The sequence below is a fragment of the Gracilinanus agilis genome, chromosome 3, assembly GCF_016433145.1.
Source record: "Gracilinanus agilis isolate LMUSP501 chromosome 3, AgileGrace, whole genome shotgun sequence".
NCBI classification, from domain to species: domain Eukaryota; kingdom Metazoa; phylum Chordata; class Mammalia; order Didelphimorphia; family Didelphidae; genus Gracilinanus; species Gracilinanus agilis.
In genome coordinates this window covers 541,608,459-541,616,980 of record NC_058132.1, presented here as the reverse complement: position 1 = coordinate 541,616,980, position 8,522 = coordinate 541,608,459, and the positions used below count along the sequence as shown (strand labels likewise).

At 34.2% G+C, this 8,522-nt stretch overlaps 1 pseudogene; it reads left to right on the top strand.

Moving 5' to 3' along the window:
* The first annotated feature begins 7,114 nt into the window (after positions 1–7,114).
* LOC123241824 lies at positions 7,115–8,159 on the top strand (annotated as a pseudogene).
* The last annotated feature ends 363 nt before the right edge of the window (positions 8,160–8,522 follow it).

Genomic DNA, 8,522 nt, shown 5'->3' with positions numbered 1-8,522 from the left:
CATTCAGAGTTATTAATTATCAGCTGTGTATTCCCTAACATTTTGGTATCCTCTCCTAGTTCTACTTTTTCTCCTTATGCTATTTCCTTTAAAACCAGTGGTTTGTTTTAAATCAGTCCCCCTTGTCCCCTGCCTTGGTTTAATACCCTTTCCAGCCCCCTTTCCCTGTTATTATATTTAAGGCCTAATGAATTCCCTCTACCCTTTTTCCCCTCCCTTTATTAACTCCCCATCCCACTGTCCCCTTTGGTTTATCCCTTCTGACTATCTTTAGGGTTAGATAGATTTTGATATCTCAATGTATTTAGCTACTCTTCTCTTTCATGATTAATTACTTTGAGAGTAAGTTTTACGTATTTCCTATTAAAGCTCTCTTCCTCTCCTTCTTATAGTAGTATTCATCCTCTCCCCTTTCCATGCCCTCTTTGTGTAGATTATCCTATTTTACTTATACCTTCAAGTTATTCTTGGTGCCATCTTCTATTTCCCCCATTCCTTTTCCTCCCATATCATCATAGAACATTTAGTACTCCAACCTCTCCCAATTCTCTTGCCTTTCTTAATATCATGTTCCAATCCTTGTGGTCTTGTAGTATAGAGGCTGCCAGATCCTGTGTAATCCTGATTGGTGTTCCTTGATATCTGAATTGTCTCTTTCTGCCTACTTCTAATATTTTCTCTTTAATTTGGAAGCTTTTGAATTTGGCTATTATATTCCTTGGTATTGTCTTCTGAGGATTTAGTGTAGAGAGTGTTCTATGGGCTTTTTCAATGTCTATTTGCCCTATTGTTCAAGGACATCAGGGCAGTTTTCTTGGATAATTTCTTGTAGTATGATAACTAGATTTCTATTTGTTTCTGAATTTTCCAGAAGACAAATAATTCTCAAGTTGTCCCTTCTACACCTGTTTTTTTAATCTATGTTTCCTGTTTCCTTCTCTTTTGTCAGTTTTTTTTTACTTTGCTTTATTAATTCTTGCTGTCTTGTGAGATCATTGGCTTCTACTTGCCCAACTTGCCATTAAAGTCTGGTTTTTGGCAAAAATCTTTTGGTTTTCCTTTTCAATCTGGTCTATCTGGCTCTTCATGGCTTCCAGCTGGTCATTTCTGTTCTTCAATTTGCTTATCATTGCATTTGATTGCTCAAACTCAATTTCCAGTTGTGAAATTCTGCTTTTTAAACTATTATTTTCTTGCCAGATCTCTTCCATCTTTCTCATGATTTCAGATTTGAACTCTTCAAGAGCTTGTGACCAATTTTCGTATTTTTGGTGGTTTGGATATCTTTAATTGTTTTTCCTCCTCTGTTATCTTGGTTTTTTTCTGTGCAGAAGTTTTCAAGTGTTATTGTTTTTTCTTGATGGTTTTGGTGGTTATTTTTTGGGTTTTGCTTAGTATCATTATGCTTTTTCAGCCAGAAGTCTGAGTAAGGCAGGCAAACTCTCTTTGTATGGAGCTAATGAGCAGTTTTTGCCTGAGACTACTTTTTGAGTCTCCTGGCTTCCACAGTCTGTTAGGCCTCTGCTGTCTGGGGCCCCTCTCAGCCTGACTCTTGCACCCAAGTTCTGTGGTCCCCAGCCTCCTGTGGTCTCTGTTCTAGCTGTTTTCAGGGTCAATCACCCATGGTCCTAGTTGGCTGCTCAGAGCCCAGAAATTGGAACATGCTTGCTCCTCCACCTGAGGTTTTCCTTTGAGTCTCAGGACACTGAGCTGCTTCCACTTTCTACTGCCTCTCTCATCCCCTGTCCGTCACCCAAGATCTGAGCTCTCTAGCCTCCTGGGGTTTCAAGTCTTGCTACTCTCAGGGGCAAGTTACTACTGGTCCCATTTAGCTGCCAAGGAGATAGATTTTTATACCCATTTTGCTCTAACTCTGGTACTGTGGTGGGTTGATCAACTCGCGTTATGATGGGAGCTATTTCACCCCCTTTTAGGGTGGAAGTTCCCAAATCCCATGTATCTTTGATACTGCACATTATTGTTGGTTCTCTTCTTTCCTCTGGATTTCGGGTTTTTTTTGTTTTGTTTTGTTTTGTTTTGTTTTGTCTTTGGAGGTATGCTATGTGGGTCTGTGAGGAGAGTGAAATACTCTGCTTCTACTCTGTAGCCCTCTTACCCCCGGATTCCTATCTTTATTCTTTCTCTATCATTTATCTCTAATTACATATGCCCTAACTTATTTTTTTTTATTACTGTGTAAATACTGTGTAAATCACCTTGTCCTAGACTATTTGTTTTCTATTAATCTCTAGTTTAATCTAGTTCACTTGTCATTAATTTATTCCATCCATATCCTTCATGTGATATTCCTGCTGCTTTAAATATTTAAATACCATAAACCTCATTGATTCATAAGAAATAGTTTTATTTTATAGTAAAAATGTATAGTAAAATTTCATATAAATGAAGATGATGTGAAATACCTAAATAGTCTTTGCACAGTGACCATTATTTTTAAGCTTTTTTGTTTGTTTAGTTTGTTTTTAGGAATTTCCATTCACTTGTAATTAGTCCTGAAAGAATAATTGATATTTTCTGAAATGATGGTTTTGTAAACAGTGATATAAACAGGACACAGAAGTAAAGACTTGACACAGCAACTACTTATAGGCAATTTATTAAATCTCATATTTTGATATTATTTTTCTTTTGATTAGACAAAAATGATAACAGACCTTTTATTATTGTTGGGACCCTCAAAAATATAGATTATAAATCAATTTTCAGGGCTATGCTTGAACTTTACTCTCCAGAAACTGGAATAGAATATCTTCATCAAATCATTACTTAGACATAAGCCAAAGCATTTCAAGCCCATACAAAGGATTATAAGAATTTTTGTTTTCTATTTAAATTAATGGATGGTTAGGAAGAGAAAATAAGTGATTATTAATTGTGAAATAATATTTGAAAAAAATCTTGAGATCTTCCAATATGTCTTGAATTCACCTCCCATGAAAAAAATTTATTTCATTGAGCCTTAGATTTACCTTTTCCATACCCTTTAAAATCTATTCTCTACAAAGCTTTAATATAGAGACTATGCTTGTATCACCTCTCTATTATCACAGATCTTAAAGTAATGTATCGATTTTGCCTCAACTTTCTCATTATTTTATCTCCAGGAGGAAGTCTCTCCAGATTATAATTTTATCTTGTAGTTTCATGCTTTGAAATTATTGTGAAGCCCAAATCAGTAATGTCCATTCTATATCTTTTGGAAATGTTGAAACATGAGTAGTTTTCTCAAAGATCTAATATGGAAAAGGAAAGTAAAATAGAATTTGAAAGAATCCACAGATCATCTTCAGAAATAAATCCCTAAATGACAACTTCTAGTTATATATTGCTAATTTCCAGAGCCCCTGACCCAAGGAAAAAATACTGCAAACAGACAGAAATAAACAATTCAAATACCATGGAGCTACTGTAAGGATTACACAGGATATAGCAGGCTCCACATTAAAGGATTGGAAGATTTGAAATATGATATTCTGGAAGGCAAAATATCTAGGTTTTTTAGCCCATAACAACCTACCCAGCAAGGCTGAATATATTCTTTTAGGGTAAATAATGGTCATTAAAAAAAAGAAGAACATTTCTAAGAATTCCTGATGGAAAAAAAAACCTACACAGAAAATTTTAATATCCAAATACAATACTCAAGAGAAGTCTAAATAGGCAATTTAGAAAGAAAAAATAAAGAATTAAATAAGGTCAAATTTTATATATTCTTGCAAGGAAAGATTGTAATTTTTAATTTTTTTAATCAGTATTAGGTAAGTTAGAAGGCATGGGAGTAAGTTGATTAGGATGATATAATATAGAAAAAAAATTAGAGGTGAAAAAGAGGATTGAACTGAGAGACAAGGGGAAGGAGAGGTAAAATGGGGTAAATTATCTGACCTAATGAGTTCTGAAAAATGTCACAGTGGAGGGAAGGATGATGATGGTGAGTGGCAAATTTTATTTTATTTTATTTTTTTAAGATTTAAATATATTTTTAGAAAAATTTTCCATAGTTACATGATTCATGTTTTTACTTTCCCCTTTACCTCCCCTTCACCCTCCCCCTATAGCCAACACGCATTTCCACTGGTTTTAACATGTGTCATCAATCAAGAGTTATTTACTTATTATTGATAGTTGCATTGGTGGGGTTGTTTAGAGTCTACATCCCCAACCATGTTCTCATCAACTCATGTGTTCAAGCGGTTGTTTTTCTTCTGTGTTTTGAGTGGCAAATTTTAAACCTTACTCTCATTGTAATTGGTTCAGAGAGTAAATAAGCATATTTATTCAGGTATAGAATCCTACCTTATCCTATAGAGTAGTAGGAAGAGAAAAAGATAAGGAGTGGGGAGTAATAGAAAGGAGAAGGGAACTAAGAGGTGGTGATCAAAAACAAAACACTAGTAAGGAGGGAGAGAGTGAAAGGAGAAAGAGCAGCATTAAAGGGAAAATAAGATATAGGGAATTACACAGATGATAATCATGATTGAGAATATTAATGGGATGAGCTCACTCATAAAAAGGAAATGGAAAGCAGAGTGGATTAAGCATAAGAAGCCTAACATATATTCTTTACAAAAATATATATATCTGAGGTAGGGAAATACCCAGAGAATAGAGGTAAGGGGCTGGAGAAGAAGTCATCGTGCATCATATGAAGTAAAAACAAAGAAACAAAAAAACCTGAAGTAGTAATCATGATCTCAGACAAAGCTAAAGAAAAAATAGTTAAAATTAAAGGAGATAAGGAAGAAAATTACATCTTGCTAAAAGGTACTACAGATATTGAATTAATACATGCACCAAGGGGTATAGCTTCTGAATTTTTCAAGGAGGAATTAAATAAGATCCAGGAGGAAACAGACAGTAAAACTACACTAGTGGGGATCTCAACTACCTCCTTTCAGATCTAGATAAATAAAAATAAAGAATAAACAGGAAATTAGTAAAGGAAGTGAAGGAAATTTTAGAAAACTTAGAACTAAGAGACTGCTAGAGAAACCTTAATGGAAATAGAAAGGAAAATCCCTTATTTTCAGCAACACAAGGCACCTACACATACCATAAGCAAATCAGAGGAACATAGAATAAAATACCTGGAAGATCTATGGAGAAGGGAAGAATTCATGGCAAGAGATAGAAAGCATTATAAGATGTAAAATTAATCATTTTATTATATTAAATTTAAAAGTTTTTGTACAAACAAAACCAATATAACTAAGAAAAGAAAGGAAAACAAAAAAGTGGGGCTACTTTATAATATATTTGACTGATAAAAATCTAATTTCTAATATATAGAGAGAATTAAGTCAAACATAAGAATATGATCCATTCTCCAATTGACAAGTTGTCAAAGAATATGAACAAGTAATTTTCAGATGAAGAAATCAAAACTATTAATAATAAGAAGAAAAATGTTCTAAATCACTCTTCATTGAAGAAATGCAAATTAAAACAATTCCTAGGTACGAGCTCACACCTATCAAATTGGCCAATATAACAGCTAAGAAAAGTAATAGATGGAGGGGACATTAATGCATTGTTGCTGGAGTTGTGAACTGATCTAGTCATTTGGTAGGGAAATTTGGAACTCTGATTCTGTAAAACTACTTTTGAGTCTGTATCACAAAGAAATAACAAAAAGGCAAAGTACCTATTTGTGATGGCAAAGATTTGAAAATTGAGGAAATGTAGATTGGCTGAACAAGTTGTGATAAATGTTGGTAATGGAATACTAATTTACTAAAAGAAATGATAAGCAAGATGATTTCAAAAAAGCTGGAAAGATGTACTTAAACTGATGCAGAGTGAAATAAGAAGAACTGGGAGAACATTGTACATAGTAACAACAATATTGTATAATGATCAGCTGTGAGAACTGATATGTTGACTATTTTCAGTACTTTGGGTCAGTTCTGAAGGACGTATAAAAGGCTATGCTATCCATCTGGTGCGGGGGGGGAATTGGAGTTGTACAAATAAGAATTAAAGTATATTATCTTTCATATCAATGTAGTGATGGTTTTATTTGGATGTTCTGTTTTTTGTTTAATGAGTGTGCTATTACAATGATGACCAGTATGGAAGTGTGTTTTGTGTAATTATACATGTATGGCCTGGATCAAATCATTTACCATTTCTAAGAGGTAAAAATGAAGGGAATTAGAGAGATGGTTTGGATCTTATAATTTTAGAAAATGGATGTTGAAAATGATTAGTATATATAACTGGGAGAATAAAACATCTTTGAATTAAAAATAAAGAAATTTTAAAAAGAAATGGAGATCTTGGAATTGGCAAGTGCATGCCCTTCTGTGGAACAAATATAGGAAAAATAAGCCTCCCCTTAAAACAGAGAGTGGGAAGGAAAAGGGAAAATGAAAGAATAAAAATATTTCAATCTAAAAAAATCATTGATATGGAAAATGGACCAAAGGGAGATAATTTGAGAAATATTGAACTACTTGAATATCATGATCAAAGAAAAGAGCCTACAAATCATATTTCAAGAAATTATGAAGGGATACTTTCCTGATATCCTAAATCCAGGAAGTAAACTAGAAAGTGAAAGAGTATACCAATCACTTCTTGAAAGAAATTTTTAAAAGAAAAAAAGAAAAACTTAAGGAATGTTATAGAAAAAACCAAGAGCTTCCAAGTCAAGGAGAAAATATTATAAACCACCAGAAAAGAAAAAAAAAATATTATGAAGTAACCATCAGGATAACATACATTTTAGTAGCTTCTGCACTAAAGGATGAATGGGCTTTGAAAATGATATTCTGGAAGGAAAAGCAAGTAGGATTACAATCAGGAATTATCTCCCTAGCAAAAAAGCATGACCCTTTGAAATGAAAATGGAAATATAATTTAAAAAAAGGACTTTTAAGTATTCCTAATTAAAAAGTTTAGCTAGACTTTGTGTAGATCCAAAAGGTTCTAGTTCCTGGATTTTTCTCTGGCTCAACTGCTAAGAATTAATGAATCCCATTTTAGTGGATCAGCAGCCTAACCACCTGTGACAAATACCAAGAAGAATAAAAACTCTTCTAGTCTGTGGCAACTCTTGCAACGCATGGAACACCAAGTCTTTCCCTTGGAAATGGCTACTGAGAATACCCTGAATGCACTAGAAGAGATGTTAAATAATATATCGGAAAAAATAATTGAGACTGAAATTGTCTTGGAACAGGAGAAAAATAAATATAAAGAGCAAAAGGCAAATATATACAGATGATGAAAGAGGCTGTTTTTTCAAACTATAGTCGAATGTATGAATTTTTGAGGAGAGAAGAAGAGCAGCACCTATCTAGACTGGATAAGAAAGAACAAAAGAACTTGGCAAAATTTAAGGAGAATGAGTGGAAGCTGTCTGAACAAGTTCAAGACCTACAAATGATGGCCATAAAACTAGACATTGATAAAGTTGAGAAGCTAGATTTTAACACGATCCAGGATGCAAAAGACATATTGAATAAGAGTGAAGCTCTATTACTTCAGTATCCCAAACCTAATTTACCCAAATGGACAATGTGCCACATCACTGGCCTGAGGGAAATGATGATGACCTTCCAGAGGGACATAAAGCTGGATCCTGAAACGGCCAATCCCCATCTCATTGTGTCTTCTGAACTGAAGAGCGTAAAGCACTCTTTGGTCCCCCAGGATGTATCTGACAACCCGGAGAGATTTGACTTTTCTGCCACTGTGTTGAGCATTCAAAGTTTCACTTCAGGTATACACTACTGGGAAGTGGAGACAGGAGACATGATCGAGTGGGAAGTGGGGATCTGTAAAAGCTCTATTAACAGGAAAGGGTACCCTCCATTGATACCTGGAGAAGTAATTGGCCTGAAGGCCTTCAAAGAAAGAGAGAAATTCTGCCTCTCAGTCACACACATTGAGGATAACTTTCATATAAAGAACCCATACAAAGGATTGGTGTTTTCCTGGATTACGAAAGTGGACATATAGCATTTTACAATGTTACAGATGGATTACTTATCTATAGCATGTCAGCTACTGCCTTCAAAGGACCCTTTAGGTCTTTCTTCTCTCCTTGCTTTCAAAATAAGGGTTGCCCCTCCAGATCTCTTGTCATTTGCCCCATGGATAACCAACCATTCCTTGGAAATTCATTTACTTAAACCTTTGAGCCCCAACAAAGAGGTGATGATGACAATGATGATTGACCAAGGGACATTCCTGAATTATCCCATACTCCACAGCAAAGTTCCTAAAATTTTTTTGTGTAAAGGTCTCCTTAGTCTAAGCCTTATCGAAGAAATGAAGTATATTAAAATGTATTATTAAAGATAAATTTACAGACACCAGATTACATCAAATTATGGAAAAATTTCATTTTTCTATATGTTATTCCTTCATTTGCTCAACAGTTGCAAGACTTCCAGGCCTGGTGAATTTCTTACTTATTTCCTCCCAATTATATGTAAAAATAATTTTCAATATTTTAAGAAATTTTGAGTTTTAAATTCTTTCCTCCTTTCTGA